The 18,810-nt window shown below is 38.3% G+C and overlaps 1 protein-coding gene across 2 annotated transcripts in view; it reads right to left on the bottom strand.

Annotated features, from left to right (window-relative positions):
* MRTFB (myocardin related transcription factor B) overlaps positions 1–18,810 on the bottom strand; it is a 177,402-nt gene that overhangs the window by 150,622 nt on the left and 7,970 nt on the right. The gene's annotated exons all lie outside the window — the stretch shown is intronic.

Here is an 18,810-nt window from a genome sequence, read left to right as displayed (position 1 = left end):
GAGAAAGACAATACGAGAGACTCTAAGAAATGGTGAAAAAAGACAGAATGAGAATATGCTCAACCCAGACATTCAAACACAGTAGGCCTCTACAGGTTCCTCCCTATCTGAATAAATACACGACGTTCCGTCTTTCTGGCTAAACTGTGGTGCAAGACCTGATACTTAAGCACTTTTTTCTTGACACCATGAGTAGAGTATATCACTATAAATGAAATGTCAAAATTCACTTGCAATTGCCTTCTACGAGTTCTTTTTTTTTTTCATTCTGGTTCATGAACACCCATAGAAAAAATACTGCCATCCATTAACTAGGGTGATTGTACATCTATACAAATGTCACGTCACATGGTTTCACTTTGTTCTTCTCATATCAGCCAATAATAAATCATGGTTTCTATGCCTTAGCGTTCAAAAGCCAGGCAGAAAGCCGCACGGAAGTTCAGCGTTCACCTGATCAAATACAGCAGAGCGTTAATTCTCTATACTATTATTCTACAGTACGGAAAAGGGAAGCAGGGCCAGTTGCCTCTCTAAAAGTGCCATTCTTTCCATTTTAATAATTTCCATTTCAATACCTAATCTACTGCAGCTTTGCTGAGTTGGCTTTGCGAAGGCATTAAAAGCAGACTGTATTTGCCGCCAATTGGTCGGTGTGCTTAATGCAAAAGGGTTAGGTAAACGGTATATTCTTATTCTCTGAACATAATGCATCGAACTCGAGGCTTCCTATACAACGCAACTCCCCTGAGCGCCTTTAATGAGGAGTTTTGCTGGATGATGGAGTAGGTCAATTCCTTGACTTTACGGTTTGTTAGGAAGGACAAGGAAACAATCACAACACGGGTGTGGCAAAGAGTATTAGATCAGAGCAAAGTGCTAAGGAAGCACTGAGGGCTGGGGGTGGGGGGACGAGGCCATTAACAAAACTCAGCAAGAGGACCAGCAAAGGTGTCCCAGAAGAAATAAGCAATGGAGCTAAATCTTAAAGAATAAAACTGGGGAAGGACAGGAAGGTGGGGAGAAAGGGAGCTGGCAATCCAGGCAGAGGGAGCTGATATGCACGTGACCGCCCCAAGACTTGTTATCAACAGTCTCTACCTCGCCACCCTCCTTTAACCAGGAAGCTAAAGCAATAGGAGGCCCCCCCGATAGAGGAAAATGCATGTTCCAAAGTCCTTTACACTGGTGACTGTTATATAAACTTCAAGACTACGATATGAGAGAAAGCAACGTTTGTGTAAGCACATACTGTTTGCTGGACACATTGTTATAAAGGTTGAGACTAAAAAAAGTGCAGAGCTAACAGGTTTTAAAGTAATTGTATAAAGCATGGAAATTCAGTTGCATTTGTTTAATTAGAAAAAAGGGGTTTTTTTTGTAATTCTAGAAGTAGACAGGTGGAATCACTTTAGGAAACAAAAACTCTAAATTAAGTAGCTTCTTAATTGAATAAAGTGATCCTCAACTAGTTCTTTGAGTCCTTGAGGAGGGGAAAATGATTCCCTACAATAGTATTATTTACTGAGTAATAACTCACACATTCTCTCATGTAAACCGCAGCCAGAAGAATCATCTACATTTTACAGATGAAAGAGGTGAGGCTCACCTCATGGTCACACGGAGCAAAAGGCGGCAGGATCAGGACGCAGGTTTTCTGACTCCAGAGCCTGCGCTGTGGTCCTGCCGCCCTCACAGACTAGCTGCCTGGCCCCAGGGCTGTTTCCTCCTCTACAAAATTAAGGAGTTGGAGATTTCATACTCTTGAGAAGTAAACTGTTAAAGGAATATCTTGCTCTTTCAGCCATAAAATTTTTCAAAAACGATTAGGTTTACCTTCTCTTTGTATTATATTATTAAGAAACTAATGCACATAACCCTTGGCCCTGATGGCCATTTGAAAAAAACTCCTTTATTTTTTCCCCTCTTGTTTCTTCCCTACAATTGACCACTGGCCATACTGGTGCATCCCAGCAGAAAGCTGGTATAAAAATTTTTTTTCACATAAATTATCGCATTTATTTTTATTTTGTTATTTTTTTAGTTGAAGAAATTATTTAAATTTTTCCCCCATCTACCTCCCACCTCCCTGTTTTGAATTTTCGAAATCCCTAAACACAGTAACTTGATTCAGATTAAAGAGGAACTCAACCTTCTAATATGGACTCTAAAGAAGATATTATATTATGCTGGTTTCATCCTATTTATAAAATATAAAATTAAAACTTTTTAATGATAAAAATACTTTTTAAACAAAGTTACAATATGTTAAACAAGGAACAGTTAGTGAGATTAAGTTTGCAGTGAAACACTGATGTAAATCTTCAAAAACGATCCTTCCACATTCCACCCCCAGATTTTCCTCCTATTCAACTTAATCTTGTCAGCAACACCTGCCACTACTGTTACAGCTACCGTTACCATGACCACTGCAAACAGTCTTAACAGGAACAAAAAGCAGGTTTGGCAATTAAACCCAAGGGAACATTAGCTGCATGCAGAATTACTCTTGGAATACTCTAACTCATTTTTCAGAAGATAGCAACGAAGAGGGAGATCTGCGGCCAACGCAAAATAAGAGCTAATGCTTGGGACTTGGTCTCACAGATTCATCCTACATCCCACAGAATCAGGTCCCTCAGTCAGAGGTCAGCCTCTCCAAGGCCGCTCATCCCGCTCCTGAGCCAGGCGCCCTTTGCACTCAGGCCGCGCTCTCGCTGGCCTCCATCGCAGCCTTTACTACACTGTATGGAGAACAATGCACGACTGCACTGAACTGTCCTGAACCTCGCTGGGCCTCACTATCCTCACTCGCCTTGGGGAAGAAATGGTTTAAAGCAAGACCTTAAAAAAAAGTGCTGATTACAATTTTAAAAATTAATCAAAAGAAAAAATGATCAAAATTATGTACAATACAGTAAGCAGAAGAAAGGAAACAGGGAAGATCAGAGCAGAAAAATCGATGAAATAGAGAAAAACCACAAGCTGTTGTTTTGTTTTGTTTTTGAGAAGGTAAATAAAATGGTAAGCCTTCACTTGGACTGAGCAAGGGGGAAGAAAAGAGAAGACACAAAGTATCAACTGAGAGGTGATACCACCATCGATCTATAGATATGAGATAATCATATCTATAGATAGGAGATAATAAGGGACTACTGTGAAAAACTTGATGGCAATAAACTCAATTATTTAGATGAAATGGCCAAATTCTTTGATACAAAGAGTAAAAACTCACTCAAAAAGCAACAGATAACTTGAATAGCTCTAGCTCTATTTTTAAAATTGAATTTATAGTCTTAAATCTTCCCTCAAAGAAAACTCTGAATCCAGATGGTGAATTCTAACAAACATTTAAGGAAAAAATAGTACCAGTTCTACACAGGTTCTTTCAGAAAATTAAACAAGAGGAAATAATTCCCCAATAATCCTATGAGGCCCACATTAACCTGATATTAAAGCCAGACAAAGACATTACAAAAGGCAGTTACACCCCTTATGAACACAGATGGAAAAAATTCTAAACAAAATTACAGCAAATCAAATACAACAATCTATAAAAAGGATAATACATCATGCATGACCAAGTGGGGTTCACCCCAGGAATGCAAAGCTGGTTTACCATTCAAAATACAATGTAGTTCATATTAACAAACTAATAAATAAAAACCATATGATCATCCCCATAAATGCAAAAAAAAAAAAAAATATCTAACAAAATCCAATTCAAAATCCATTCCTGATTGACTCTTAACAAACTAAGAATAGAATTTCCGCAGTCTGACAAATCCCTTTACCACACACCCCCACACGCCATCTACAGTTAACATCACACAATGGTGAGAGACTGATTTCCCTCTAAGATGAGGAACGAGACAAGGATGTCTACTCTCATCACTTCTAGCCATTGTATTAGAGGTTCTGGTCAGGGCAAGAAGGCCAGAAAAAGAAATAACAGGCATCCAGGTTAGAAAAGGAGAACTAAACTGTCTTTATTCAAAAACCACATAACTATTTTTGCAGAAAATCCAATGAACTCTATAAAAAAGCTACTAGAATAAGTGAGTTTAGCAAAGTTGAGGATATAAGCTCTATATACAAAACTGAATTGTATTTCTGTACTAATGAATAATGAATAATTTTATGTTAAAATTTTTTAAACTATGTAGAATGCCAAAAATATGAAATACTTGGAGACAAATCTAATAAAATATGTTCAAAATCTGTACTGTAAAACTGCTGAGAGAAATTAAAGATTTAAAGAGGGAGAGAGAGCATGTTCATGGGTTGAAGACTCAACATTGTTAAGTCAAATATCTCCAAATTGATATACAGATTCGATCTAATCCCAAACAAAATCCCAGCAGGCTGTTTTGTGAAAATTGGTAAGCAGATTCTAAACTTCATGTGGATAGTCAAAGGACCTGGAATAGCCAAAACAACTTTGGAAGAAAAAAAAGAACAAAGTTGGAGGACTAACACTACCAAATTTCAAGACTTAACAAAGCTACAGTAATTAACAGTGCTGGTACTACACGGAGACAAATAGATCAATGGGACGTAAGAGTCCAAAACAGACCCATACACATGGACAACTGATTTTCAACAAAGGTGCAAAGGCAATTCAGTGAAGAGAGAATGGCCATTTCAACAAGTGGTGCTGGAATAACTAGAAACTCTATGCAAAAAAATATGATCTTTGATCCGTATCTTGTACTACACACAAAAATTAAGTCAAAACAGATCATAAACCTAAATGTAAAACTAAAACCATAAAAATTCTACAAAGAAAACATAGGAGATAATCTCTGTGATTTAGGATTAGGTAAAACTTTCTTAAATACGATACCAGAAGCATAACCCATAAAAGAACAAATTGATAAATTGAACTTTATCAAAATTAAGAACTTCAGCTCTTTAAAAGACACCATTAAGAGAATTAAAAAACAATCAGATTGGGAGAAAATATTTGCAGATAATATATCTGAGAAGCACTCTACATCCAGAATATATAAAGAACTCCGAAAACTCAGTAAGAAAACAATCCAATAAATAAACGGGTAAAAAACCTGACACTTTACAGAGAAATGGCAAGTAAGTGCATGAAAATATGTTCAACACATTAATCTTTAATAAAATGCAAATTAACAGCACAATGAGACGCCACTACACACTTATTAGAATGGCCACAATTAAAAATACTGCCCGTGCCGACTGCTGACGGAGATGTGGAGCAACTGGAACTCTCACGCACTGCTGCTGGGGAATGTGAAAAGACACGACAACTTAAAAATAATTTGGCAGTTTTTAAAAAGTTAAACATACACCTACCATGTGATCCAGCCATCCCACTCCTAGGTATTTGCCTAAGAGAAAAGAAAGCATATGTCCATACAGTGACTTACAAATAAACGTTCGAATCAGTTTTATTTGTAATAGCCAGAAACTGAAAACACTCAAATGGCCATCAACAGTTAATAGACGTACAAATTATGAAATACCCATATTCCTCAGCAATAAAAATAAGTAAACTATTAATACACTCAATAACATGGATGAATCTCAAAACAATTATGCTGAATGAAAGAAGCCAAACAAAAAAAGGGTACATACATACTCTACAAATCCGCTTATATAAAACCCTAGAACATGCAAATTAATCTAACGATCGTACATGTGCTGCCAAAGCAAGCACCTAACCTAACGACAGAAAAGCAGATCAGCGGTTGCCTGGAGATGCGACAGAGAGGTAAAACGGTAAGATTACAAAGGGGTGCAAAGAAATGGGGGGGGGGCGGGTGATGAATAGTCTCCTCATTCTTACTGTGGTGGTAGCTTTGTGGGTATATACATGTGTCAGAACTGATTAAACTGTGCACTTGAAACACGTGCCATTTATTATGTGCCAATTATGTCTCAATAAAGCTGGAAAAAATAACTGCCTAAGTTTTATAACATCCATTGTAAATTGCCCTTTTCATCAGCATACTAAAAATCATTGTAGAAAGCAATTGATATAACTGCCTCAAATACCTTTTCCTTTGACCTTTACTCTATATAAACACAACTGTAAAAGTCAATTACTATTGGATAGAAAAGTGAAAAAACTGGTCTCTCTGGATTGCACAGTGGTCTGTTTACTGGCTTCAAATGAAGCCTGAATATTCAGCTAAACTACCAGAACTGAAGGCTTGGTCACTTAATATTGAAAATATTATAACCATAAGCTGCTCTAGAGCAATTCATTAATTTGAATAAACATTTACTGCATGTGTATTCTGTCTGGCATTACTGAGAGTGTTGGATTTCATGAAGAATGGTCAGTACCAAGTTACAAAGCCATTTCATATCTACTCTGGAAATGATTTGTAAGGTTTTAGTCATTGCGTTTAAATAACATGATTAAAGATTAACCATGCAAATAAGCTGGCTATTCTAATATAGTGAAAGTAAAAATAATAAATGCTAGTGATAAGATGATTAAAGAATTCATTGACAGCTTAGAATTCCAGAGCGAAGAAACCTAAGTGAATTCAGGACAAATATTTAGAAAAAGTCTTCCATACACAAGCAGAAGAGTGGAGCCTCTCAGCTCCTAGTCCGTCCAGCATGGACATACAAAAAGATGTGAAAAACTTAAGTAGACAGATCCAAAATGATTTATATACAGAAAGTAACAATTAGGAAGCTCTAAGTAAATCCCTTAAATATCAGTATCAACGCCTAATCAATGTACTGTATTAACTTAAAAAAAAGTTAATACCGAAGAGGACACTCTGCCACAGCACAGTCTTTACTGTCGACTGTCGAGACGTCTATGCTAACTGGACCAAGGGAGGTAATGACACCAGGAAGGTGCAGCTTATTTACTCATCACAAACACCACTCGACAGGTCCACAGCTCTGGGCACAATGCATTTTACAGCTCATCAAGGGTATACATCTGGAGACCTTTTACTGTCTTTTTCTCCCTGCGGTGGCACTTCTCGTTTAGGCTTTTCCCATAAAAGAATCAACGGCTCATGCAACAGACATAAAATCAATAACTATCCCTTACAGAGATAACTGTTGATGACATCGTGCTTCGGTTTCCCTTAGAAACTGTATCCCTTTTGTAAAATTTTCAGATTGCCTCCAAACTGTCGTATTTTGGGTCCTCGAAGGAACAATTTTATGAAGCAATAAGCTTTTAATGAAGTTTGACTGACAAATGAGTCCCTATCACACGTTCTAAACACATCATGTCCAAATTCGTATCCGCGCCATAGAATGCCGCTGATCTTCCAAACGGTCGGCAGCCACAGCATTACAGACGGCAGGTTCCGTGAGCACAGCCTGCGAGCGTTCTCTTTTCCACAGAGACGCGACGGCCATTATTACAAAAGACGAAAAACCAAACCGCAGTACTCATTTTACCTTGTGGTTTTTTTCAGATTAAAAAAATGAAAATGGTTCTGTTTTAGGTACAATGGTAAGAAAAATATCCAAAAAGCATTCAACAGCTGATAGTTCACATAAAATTCCCATTAGGGAACTTTCCCATCTCACCTCCAATATTTACTTTAATTAAAATGATGAAATGGCACCTGCTGCAGTTTGAGGTCCACTCAGTCTGGGAGCCAAACCTGTGTCTCTGCATGACACCGCCAAGGTAATTATTGCCCTCCTGTCGCATTTCCTTTCGGAGGAAAATACTGTTCCGTCCCCTAACATCCATTTGTGATGTGCCGGGCACTGTACTGAATACTTTACATGCAACATTTCCACTCGCCCTCACAACATTTTACAGCTAGAGGGTGTGAAGGCCCTTAAGAACTTGCCCAAGGCCACTGTACTAATAACACAGAGTCCTGAACCCTCTAGCAGTAAGTCTCCCACGGCAGGCCCCAGGTGGGCCCGCACTTGCCTGCGAATGTGGACACGTCTACCATGAGCACTTGTTTGTTTAATCTCTGAGTGGTTATTCTCTAATTCACTGTACGTCTTAATGCAGAAGAGAAACAATGTTGTGGCCGTTGTGACAGGACTAGAATTGCGTATACAGCAATTCACCTTTCACGCTTTGGCTTCAGGTACCCTGTGATACTCTTGCAAAATTAGGTAAGGTCTCATTTGTAGGAAGACATGACTATTTTAGAGCTATTGGTAGCCTAACTGTGGTGTGATTACTACTTCTGACCACATGTGGTGTTAAATATTTAAAACGATTCTGCTATAAAATTCTATCAGTATTTATCATGTAGGCAAGTAATCAACATAAAGTTATAACAAACAGGCTACGTAAAAAAGTAATTTATCCTTCATTCCTCCCAAAGTTTGCCATTTCATTAATGACAGCATGGAACAGTGGTTTCCAAAAATGCTCTGGGGCCCCTACGAGGTGCCAGTCCAGCCTTCCATCACTCTCTGAAAATACACTGGAGTTTCATAGACATCACACTCATAAAAGACGTCTACGAACCACACCCCCACCCTTATTGAATTTCTGTACATTATTTTAGCTATCTTTCAGATGTAGTCTAAAACTTAAATTCAGGCTTCAATAACATAGGAGCAAAAGCTGGTTGACTAGGTTCTGCATTCTCTTTGACTATCAAAGATTATTCAGGAGAGAGCGTCATCAAGATTTGTTAGCTACTGAAAATTACAGAAACTACACTTAAAGCACACTAGGAGTGCCTAATTACATACAAAACACATATATTACATAGAGAATCACTTATCCAATTCTTTATAACCACTAGTCAAAACATTAACCTAAACTCTAGACACACTTAAACAGAAGTGCATTTTAATTGTTTTATACTTTCCATATCTCAAATTCTTCTTAATTAGACTAAACCTAGGTAGAGATAAAATGTTCGGATTGCCCTCCCCTATTATTTAATGCTCTGTGTTGAATTATATTTATCAGTCATAGAAAAGCCCAAAGATTAAATGAGTCGAAAAACCGGGAACTGGGCACGGGAAAGTGATCTTGCCGTGTTAAGCGGTGTGACAGGGGCTTGGCACCAACCTGTCCTGAGACCAAGCACAGAAGGGGTCGGGCTCTTCCTTAAGAGCCACGTAGCAACCACTCTCCCTGACATCTAGGCTGTGACTTTTCCTATTTTGAATGATGCTACTTAGAAGAATTAGTAAAGAATGAAACCACCTCTTAAGAGTAAATCACTTCAGAATAATCTACACTACACCAGATTCATTTTAGCTTTTTTTTTTTTTTTTCCAGGAGCTGATAAGCGGTGCCTCCAGAAATCAGCATTCTTTAATTTCAATTCTGATTTCAAAATGGATACAATTTGCAGAGGAGTGGGGTCTCAGCACCAAGATTCTCCACTAAATTATGTATTTAAATAATCTATGCGACAATCAAATCCATGATTTTGATGTCATTATCATTAAAATCCAAATGTATTCTCTTTCCCAGCCTTTGAGCAGCTTTGGTAAAATTCAAATTATATAGTCTTAGTCTGTTAGATATCTGCTGAAACTCTACCTGAAAGAACAAGCGTTAATTTATACAGCAAAAAAAAAAAACAAATCCTGGATTAAATGTGAACTATATATACATCTATTCACATATATATGCATATTTCTTATAGTAATTTCAAAAGCTGAGATGCTGTAATCTACTCAATTTGGTTCTTAGAAATGCCCTATTAAATTACAACTTGATGAAAGACACTGGCCTGCATTCAGAGTCAGGCAAATTTAGTGGACGTTCTCTGGAGAAAAAGTAAATAAATTAAAAAAAAAAAAAAAAAAAAAAAAGGTTCGCATCTCTACTGCCAGGGGGAGAATTGGAAAAGAGGGAGGATTTGGGCAATAAACAAAAACACTAAAAATATATGCAATTTACTGTATCTTTATCTCAGGATGGTAGGATGGAAGTGTTCTGCCTACAGAAGCAATAAAGTTGTATTTATGCCTTAAAATGAAAGGAAAAAACCCACCTCTCCCAAGTGTGAACATAGTATTACTACTTTACATAAGCATAACTATGTTTTCCTAATACTTAAATAATAAATATCATGGCACATCCAAACTAACGGTGGTTTGGTGAATACAGAGGGAAGACAGAGCTAGAAGCGCACTCACCTCAAAATCACAGAGTAAAAGACCAAAGTCGAATTCCATTGTGAGTCTAGGTTCCACTAGTTATTAAGAGATTAGAATCAGGAGTCAGATTTCAAGATGCCAAGATCTGAAATCTGCAATTCATTTTATTTTTATGTAGAAGATGAAACTGAGATTACATCTGCTATTCAGAATACAAAATTTACATCTTGACACGAACTGGATTCCTACTTTTAAGGTGAACTTCCAGTCCTTTCCATTCACAAATAGGACTTGATTTATTAAGTTCCCTGCTTTGTATCTCCAGAGTTGATCAAAGCACATTTTCTTAGTACAATCTGTATTGTTCCAAGTGTTTTATAAACATCTTTTGTGAGAGTTTACAGGAGTGATCTGAAATCATATCCAAGGTTTCATCCTATGAGTCAGTTATTCTTAAAAAGAAATAGAATCTTTCTGTCTTTATCACCTCTATTTCCTGATCTATCACAAATCTAATTTCAATGTCATAAAATTTAAAAAATAATGGGCAGGACTGTTAGATAACTACTGGCATTAAATATTAGGCAGGGCGAAGAAGGAAAAAGGCACAATTTCATTACCCGGACATGAAAATTACAGGTCCACACGTATCTGAACTTTCTGTCTCTTCACCAATATGGGTAACTCTCAAGGCCTGCCTACCGTACAGCCCTACGCTGACAACTCCCAAATCTGTATTTCCTGTCCTCATCTGAGATCCAAACCGTCCATTCAGCTGCCTGCTGGACATGTTCACCTGAATTTATTCATTCACACAGATATTTACTTAATACCTACTGTGCTAAGTACAGTATGTTAGACTCTGGAGAATCACAGCAAAGAGTAGAGAGTCCCTGTCCTCACGGGGCTTCTGACGGTGAAAGAAGCCAAAGCAATAAAATAAAAACCATAAAAATATGTAACATACACATGGTGATTGGTCCAATGCCCAGCCTAAGCTGGTCTACAACTGAACTCACTGCACACTGACGTGCTTGCCCCCGGAGGCCATTACGGGTTACCAAAGCCACAGACTTGGAGACACTCCTGACCCTTCCTTTTTCCTCACATCTTCTCAATCTGTGGGTCAGGTCTACAGTCCCGGAGATGACGGAACGGGTTGGCTCCGCCCAGAACGGTCTTTCCCCCACTTCCTTTGGGGACTCCCAATGTGACGGTGGTAGAGAGCTCCCGCAATGACACCAGCGCCTGGTGAAGGCACAGAGCCCAAAACCAAGAGAGCCCCTGGGATTTCAAATACTGTGGCGGGGAGGAAGAAGCTCTTCCTTCCTCTCTGGTGAAGGGTGTGAAGATGACCACTATCCTGTGGAGAAGCCCGGAGGAGCAGAGATGGGGAAAGAGTCCCTGTGATAACCAGTGCCACTTCTAATCCCCCGGGCCACTGAGGTTGTCCCGGTTTCTGCAGCATTTCGTTCCGTTTGTGGTCTTCTCCAGGAACCTTCCAATCAATCTCTTTTTAACTTCGCAGTCTGAGCAGGGTTTCGTTACCTGTAGCCAGGATTCCTGACTAAGAGCTCCTCAATGATTCCAGCCTGTGCCTCCTCCAACTCAGCCACAAGTGCCCCGTTCAGGTACCCGCCAGCTCTCACTTGGACTGGTGCGAGCCTGACGGGGCTCTCGCCTTCGGCCCTGCCCCCTGCACTCAGCATCCACAACACAGCAACCAGAGTGACCATGTCACACTCTACCCCCGGGGTAGAGTTAATGGCTCCCCATCAATCTGGACAAAATCTAAATTCCTCCATAGGACACACCCAACTCTACAAAAATCGATCTTCCTCTCCGGCCAAACAACTGTTACTCCCTGCCTCACATCTTATGCTCTGACTACATGAAACTAGTTGGATTTCTTCGACTTAGAAACACACACACACACACACACACACACACACACACACACACACCCATATGCTGAACTAATTGGTAAGTAGAACATTTTCCTTTCTGAAAATTTTGAAAATCAAAAGAAATCAAAGTGGTTTTCCTTTAGGCTTGCTTCTAGGCATCAAAGTCATCACATCTACATCAATGTTTTATTACAATGATAATCCTAAATATGGCTGTCATAAGATATCTCTGCCAGGGCAAGTAACCAGACACAGCAGCAAGTAATGAGAAGAGAGAATCGCAGATCCTAACCAAAAGCTCTGATCGCCTGTCCACCTTTGTGGACTGAGCACATGCGTCTCCTCCTCTTAGTGAGGCTTTCTCAAGCAGGCAGAGGAGAGCATTCCCTTCTCCCTTCGGTGTGTCTCCACTGTCCTCTCTGCCTGCCTCCAGCATGGCATGTGAGCCCTTGTTCCTTGAGGACAGAGCCACTTCCATTCGCCTCTGGATCCCCAAGCCCGGACAAGTGCTCAGCACATGAGACATGTATTAACGTTCACAGAATGATGCACGCACTCTGAGCCAGGTGGAACACTGGAGATGATGTTTCTAATTAAAGAAAAAAAAATGCACACTGGGTGTTAGATCAGGAAACTTGGTCTTCTCACACTGAATTAGATAAGAATATTTGAAAACAACAAAGATGTTCAATATCTCTAATCTATCATGTAGTTAACTAGCTGACCAATTTTGCATTTACTTTTTAAATGGGCAATATCTAGAAATAAAGTATAATTTTTTAACTTACAGAAATTTTCAAACAGAGAGAAGACTGCACAAGCAACCAAAGAAAAATAGATAATTTGGACTTCATCAAAAATAAAAGCTTTTTGCTTCAAAGAACAATATCAAGAAAGTGAAGACAACCCACAGAATGGGAGGAAAATTACAATTCATGTATCTGTTAAGGGTGTGTACAGATCCAGAAGATATAAAGAACTATTAAACTCGACAATAAAAGGACAATCCAATTTCTAAAATGGGAACATAATTTGAATAGGCATTTCTCTAAAAAACATACACGTGGCCAATAAGCACATGAAAAGACGTTCGATATCATTAATCAAAGCTACAGTGAGATACCACTTCACACCCACTGGGACGGCTACCATCAAACAAACCAACAAAAAAAAATAGAAAATAAGTGTTAGCAAGGATGTGAAGAAATTGGAATCCTCTAACATTGCTGATGGGAATGTAAAATGATGCAGCCACTTTGGAAAACAGGTTAGCAATTTTTCAAAAAGTTGAACAGAGTTATCATAAGGCCCAGTAATTCTAGTCCTAGGTACATATCCAAGAGAAATGAAAGCATATGTCCTCCCAAAAACTTGCACATGAATGTTCATGGCAGCAATATTCATAACAGCAAAGGTGTAGAAATCATCCAAATGTCTATCAATGGATGAATAAACAAAATGTGGTCTATCCACACAAGAGAATATGATTCGGCAATAAAAAGGAATGAAATTCTGACATATGCTACAACACAGACGAACCTCAAAAACATGCTAAGTGAAAGAAGCCAGACATAAAAGGCCATATACGTGTGACTCCACTTACATGAGATGTCCAGAACAGGCAAACCCATAGACACAGAAGGTGGTTGCCAGGGGCTAGAGAGGAGAGTGGAAAGTGACTGCTGATGGGTATGGGGCTTCTTTTTGGGGCGATGAAAGTGTTCTGGAACTAGATCGTGGGGGACCAGTACACAATTCTGTAAATACATTCGAATTCACTGAATTGTATTTTTTAAATGGATGAATTTTATGGCATATGAATTATATTTCAAAAAAGCCATTATTTTAAAAATGAACATAATCATATAGCGATATCTCTGTGCAGGAGCCTGGCTGAATCACACTCTACCTGTGAAAGGGTGACCTATTGTAAAAAAACATACAATCTGTTCAAATGAGAAAATAATTTAAATAATTTTCCAAACACTAAATCCCTACAGTGACCAATAATAAAATCAAATCCAAAGTAAAAAAAAAAAAAAAAGAAGAAGAAAAGGAAAGAACAAAAGAGCACATAATTTACAATTCCCTGGCAGGTATGAAATGGAATTAACCAAAGACTGCACAAAGAAAAATGTTTATCAGAACTGCTCACTTCCCTTTGATTATACAGATTTAAACAAGTCAAAAATCCTTTTTAACTCATGAGAAAATGTGCCAGCTTCTTTATTAGCACAGAGCAAGGAAAAACAGCATTCTCTCCTGAAACGAAATTAACATCCCACGGAAGGTCTGTTTGTACTCGGCCGTCACGAACCTTTCATCTCGGAGCACTCCTAAATTAAACAAGCCTATGCTGTATTGAACACAGTGAGCCAGACACCCTGGCAGGCTCCGAAATGTCATCGGTGGATGTTGAGAACATTAGAAATAAAGAGGATGGTAAGAATGATGGTGATGGTAGTGACAAAGTAGCTGTATCTTCACTCGTCCAACATGTCAATTATCTACAACAATGGAAACGTTCTAACAACCATGAGATCCCTTTCTCTGTCAATGTACTTACAAGGAGAGCATGGGCTTTGCGGCCAGAGAGACCTGGATTCAAGTCTTTTTTTTTTTTTTTCTTTTATTTTTTTAACATACTTAAGCTATATGCCCAAAGACAAATTTCGTAATTCTCTATCCTCTCAGAGTTGTGAGAACGGAACAAGGGAACACACAGAAAGGGTGGAGCCAAGGCTCGGCATGTACCTCTCACCATAAAACCCTCCCTGCTCTCAATTCTCCAAAGCACACATTCACTTTAGAGCTCACGGCATCACACAAGTAGCCATCCTTCTTCTGCCCCAAGGACATCTAAGGAATGGAAAGATCCCATGAAGATTTCACATTAAATAAATTACCCTCTTCTTACAGAACTGAAGGCAAGAAAGCCATCAATAAAATCTGTTTTAAATGTATTAAATCTAGGCAGGACACAAAGCATTCATTCACCTAACAGGTATTCAAAAGCACTGAACTGAGCCACACACTAAGAGAAACACCATTGCAGAAAATGCATATTTTTCAGTGCAATAATTGGTAACCTTCCCATAAAGATTGATGCCATCTGATTATAATTCTCAAGTGTCAGTAATCATTTCTTAAGGTAAAAGAAAAAGGAAGTGAGATGGTTTTAAGCACTCCAGAAAAGATGTAGGAGGATATCCTTTCCCCCTGACAGCAATTAATGTTTGAGTGACGGCTGCTAGAACATTCAGACTGAAAAACTTTGTTACATCAGAATACACTGAAGTCTATTTAAAACAAAACTTACTGGGTTTAACATACACAAACACAGCGCTCACCATGAACTAGGTGTCCTCTCTGAGCAAACTGGCATGAAGGAAAAACTTGTGTGTGATTCCCAGATTTGCCATTACACCACGACACAAGGAAACGATGGGGTTCAGCCGGACCCCCACGCTGGAAATCTATTTAAAGAGAGCATCGAGACTGCAGTAAGAGGCAGTCGCCCGCGCGCTGCCCAGCTCCAGACACCCTGCTATCATGCCACGACACCGGGCACAGCTTCCAGGGTCAGCAAGGAAGAAAACTTCTCAAGGGGGATGGGACATGCAGAGGCTGGGCATGTCCCTAGGGCACGTCACTAAGCCCTGCGCTCCTCATGGGACTTGTGGCCCAAGCTACTGTTCTCCATGGCTTTTTCCAAAACTCTGCCCTTCGGACTGAGTCAATAAGACCTCCGTGAGAGACCAACTCAGTTACAGACACTACGAAAGCAAGCCCGGAGCGCTGGCTTTGCTAGGGATGTAGCATCAAGAGCTTAAAACATCTTCCCCCTCCTAGTGCAGTTCCATACTCTCACCCTGGTCAGAGTTTTATCTGAATATTCTGCCACCACAAATTCTGTATACGAAGACAAACTAGTCTTCTTTCCAACTTTCCAATCAAATAACCGCTTACACTGCCAGTCTAAACTTCAAGCTTTATGCCTAAAATAGGAAGAAACTATTACAAATGCATGAAATCCAACCCATTAAATACGTAACAATGTCTTAAAATCTGTTTTAATACTGTATAAAAAATTTTTACAAATGCAGCTAAGAGAAGAAATAAATGATAAAGTCTTAATTTTATCTGAGGCTTCAGTTTAACTACTACTAGTAATCCTCACTTTCTTTAGGAGTATTTTTAGAATTAGGGTTGTAAAGCAAGATTTAAAGACATTAACTCAACAGTGACATGAAAGCTACCAATAAACAATTCCCACACTACCGTGGAAAAGAGATTCAAGAACTCATAACTTTGGTTATTTCAGAAAACAAATATAAGATTATACCACTAGCCACAATAAGATATCAGAGGAAAAAGTCTAGGAAATCTCATTAGTTTAGACCCAACTAATGAAGATTCACTTTCAAGTCTGCCTAGATTTAACTTTGAACTATTTATTAAGGAAGGGGCTGTTAAGCAAATTAAAGTACGAATAAAAATTGCTAGGGGATTATTTAATCAATTTAAATTATTTTACATCCAAAAAACTGCTGCTGAAAAATTAGTTAAAACTAGTTCATGCATTCCTTGGAATCCCATATCCCAGTAGAAAGAAAATGTATGAAACAACAGAGCCTACAACATTGCTTAAATCTATTAGATAGTTTTTCCATCTTCCCTGTTTACTTTGGCTGTGAAATACTGGCGCAGGAGTCAGAAAGCTTAACAGGCAGGATATGGGACAAAGATTTATACATTCTCCTCAATGGCTGGCAATCTACTTCTCTACCTATTTCTCGACCACACAATTAAAATACAACTCAATTTCTCTCCTTTATAACTAAATGTATATTTAGGGGCGTTCACTTTAACCTTGTTTTCGAATAACGTTAACTAAAAAATACTCCCATTTCTACAGTATGAAACATAATTCGGATTCTTTAGTAAGATCTAGCATCTTATTAAAATGTTTTTACCTAGTTTAGATACTACTTTGCCTTTAACAGCAACAACAAAAAACAAACAAAAATGCAGATGTAAACATGGTAGTGTCTCTGATTCTGGAAATAAGATATGGTCCGAACGAAACACCATAAAATGTTACAGTAGCAGGTGTCGCTATAATGACATACGTCTACGTTCAGGTGCGTTTAAAAATCAAAGGTGCTAGTTTTCCTCTCCAAGAAATTAAGTTGCTTAATTAAAATTTAAGGTACTTGTCATGTATATCTTAATTCTAACTTAAAAATGACAATGTACACCAGTCACTTATTCCCTCAGAAACGAGCTGGGTGTCTGCCGTGGATGCGCCAGGTACCACGGCAGCTGCTAGATGTAAGCTGGTGAGCAAAGGGCACCTGGTCTCAGCCTTAGCAATACTAACTTGGGGTGAAAAGCACCCACCGGAAAGGCAATCTACAATCTACCTTATGCATTTTAAATCTAGGAAAAAAGATCATTTTTAATTGGCTTTTTACTAGTCAGAGGAAAACAGTAGGTCAATGACAAAGTTGATGTGCTTTATGTGAAAACTTCCTTAAGTAACCCTTATCTGATCAAAATATAGCCTAAAACAAACATAAAATTAGAGTTTAGATTCATATCAGAAACTGGCAAAATCCTTTGGACAGAAGACTCAACACCTATTTCACAGGTTTACATGAGAACCCACATTCACATAATTCATGCAGCTCAACAATATGGCACCCAAGTTTGTAAAATCATATTCTGTATGCTATTCTGCAATTGGTATCTATGTTTGAAAGATGTTAAGTAGTTAAAATTTTTAAAGCTTCTTTAAGCTCCACTATAAATGAATAAAAACACAGATGTTGTTCTATATAGGAAAACTCACTATCCAAAAGAACTACTTGTCGATAATTTAAAAATATTTATAATGATTTAGAGTGAGAACTAAAACAAAGAACTCAACATATTTTAACATTTTTATCTCTTTTAAAGTCCAAGAGTGTCTCACTTATACATGAGAATCACAGATATGATCTCAATAAGGAAATTCTTCATGTAAGAATATCAAATGAAAGGGGTTTTTGAAAATATAAAAGGTTTATTCCCAAAAAAAAACCTTGCTATCTCAAAAAGATACCATTTTTCCTATTTGATGGCAAAGATTAAAAATAGTGTGGGCAAAGGTATGGAAAATAGGACTCTGCCAGGGATGGAGGTGGGGTGGGAGGGTGGGCAGTGACAATCTGGTGGTCGTTACAGAGCGCCATTTAGCTATATGTATTGACATTTAAAATGTGTGGCATCTTCGACCCAGTGGTCATAAGGCTGAGTAGATACGCAAGTATACAAAGATGTAAGTACAGGGTTGATCAACACACCGTGATCTATCATCCATTAGAAACGACCTCAAATTTTGTTGTCAAAAGAGTGGTTAAAGTATGGTGCCCCTAAACAATGGCATATTATGCAGCCAGTAAAATGATCATGTATGATTATGTGTCTTCTACAATCATCTATAGAGATGTACCAAATATCTTGTTGCATTCAAAAAAAGACCACCACATATAGTGTAAACCAATTTATTTAAAGATTTATATAGCAATACTTCTATAGCCATAAATTTCTAAAAGTATGTTCACCGAAATATTAATGGCAGTCATTTTTGGGTGGTAGGAGCTGGGTGTTTACTTCTGTCGTTATGTTATTTTATATTGATTGAAGTTTTCTCATTATAAGGAAATACAACACATTTTCATTTAAGAAAAAGAACTGTTGCTATCTCACCAAAGTGGCTTCAAATCCCTTCGACTTCCTATTTAAAAAATGAAGTTTCACTGAATGTTGTAAGTATATCTACAATCACTACACAGTTCATGGT

The sequence above is a fragment of the Rousettus aegyptiacus genome, unplaced genomic scaffold (genome assembly GCF_014176215.1).
Source record: "Rousettus aegyptiacus isolate mRouAeg1 unplaced genomic scaffold, mRouAeg1.p scaffold_m13_p_8, whole genome shotgun sequence".
NCBI classification, from domain to species: domain Eukaryota; kingdom Metazoa; phylum Chordata; class Mammalia; order Chiroptera; family Pteropodidae; genus Rousettus; species Rousettus aegyptiacus.
Note: the sequence above shows the minus strand (reverse complement) of the source record. Positions and strands in the feature narration are given on the sequence as shown.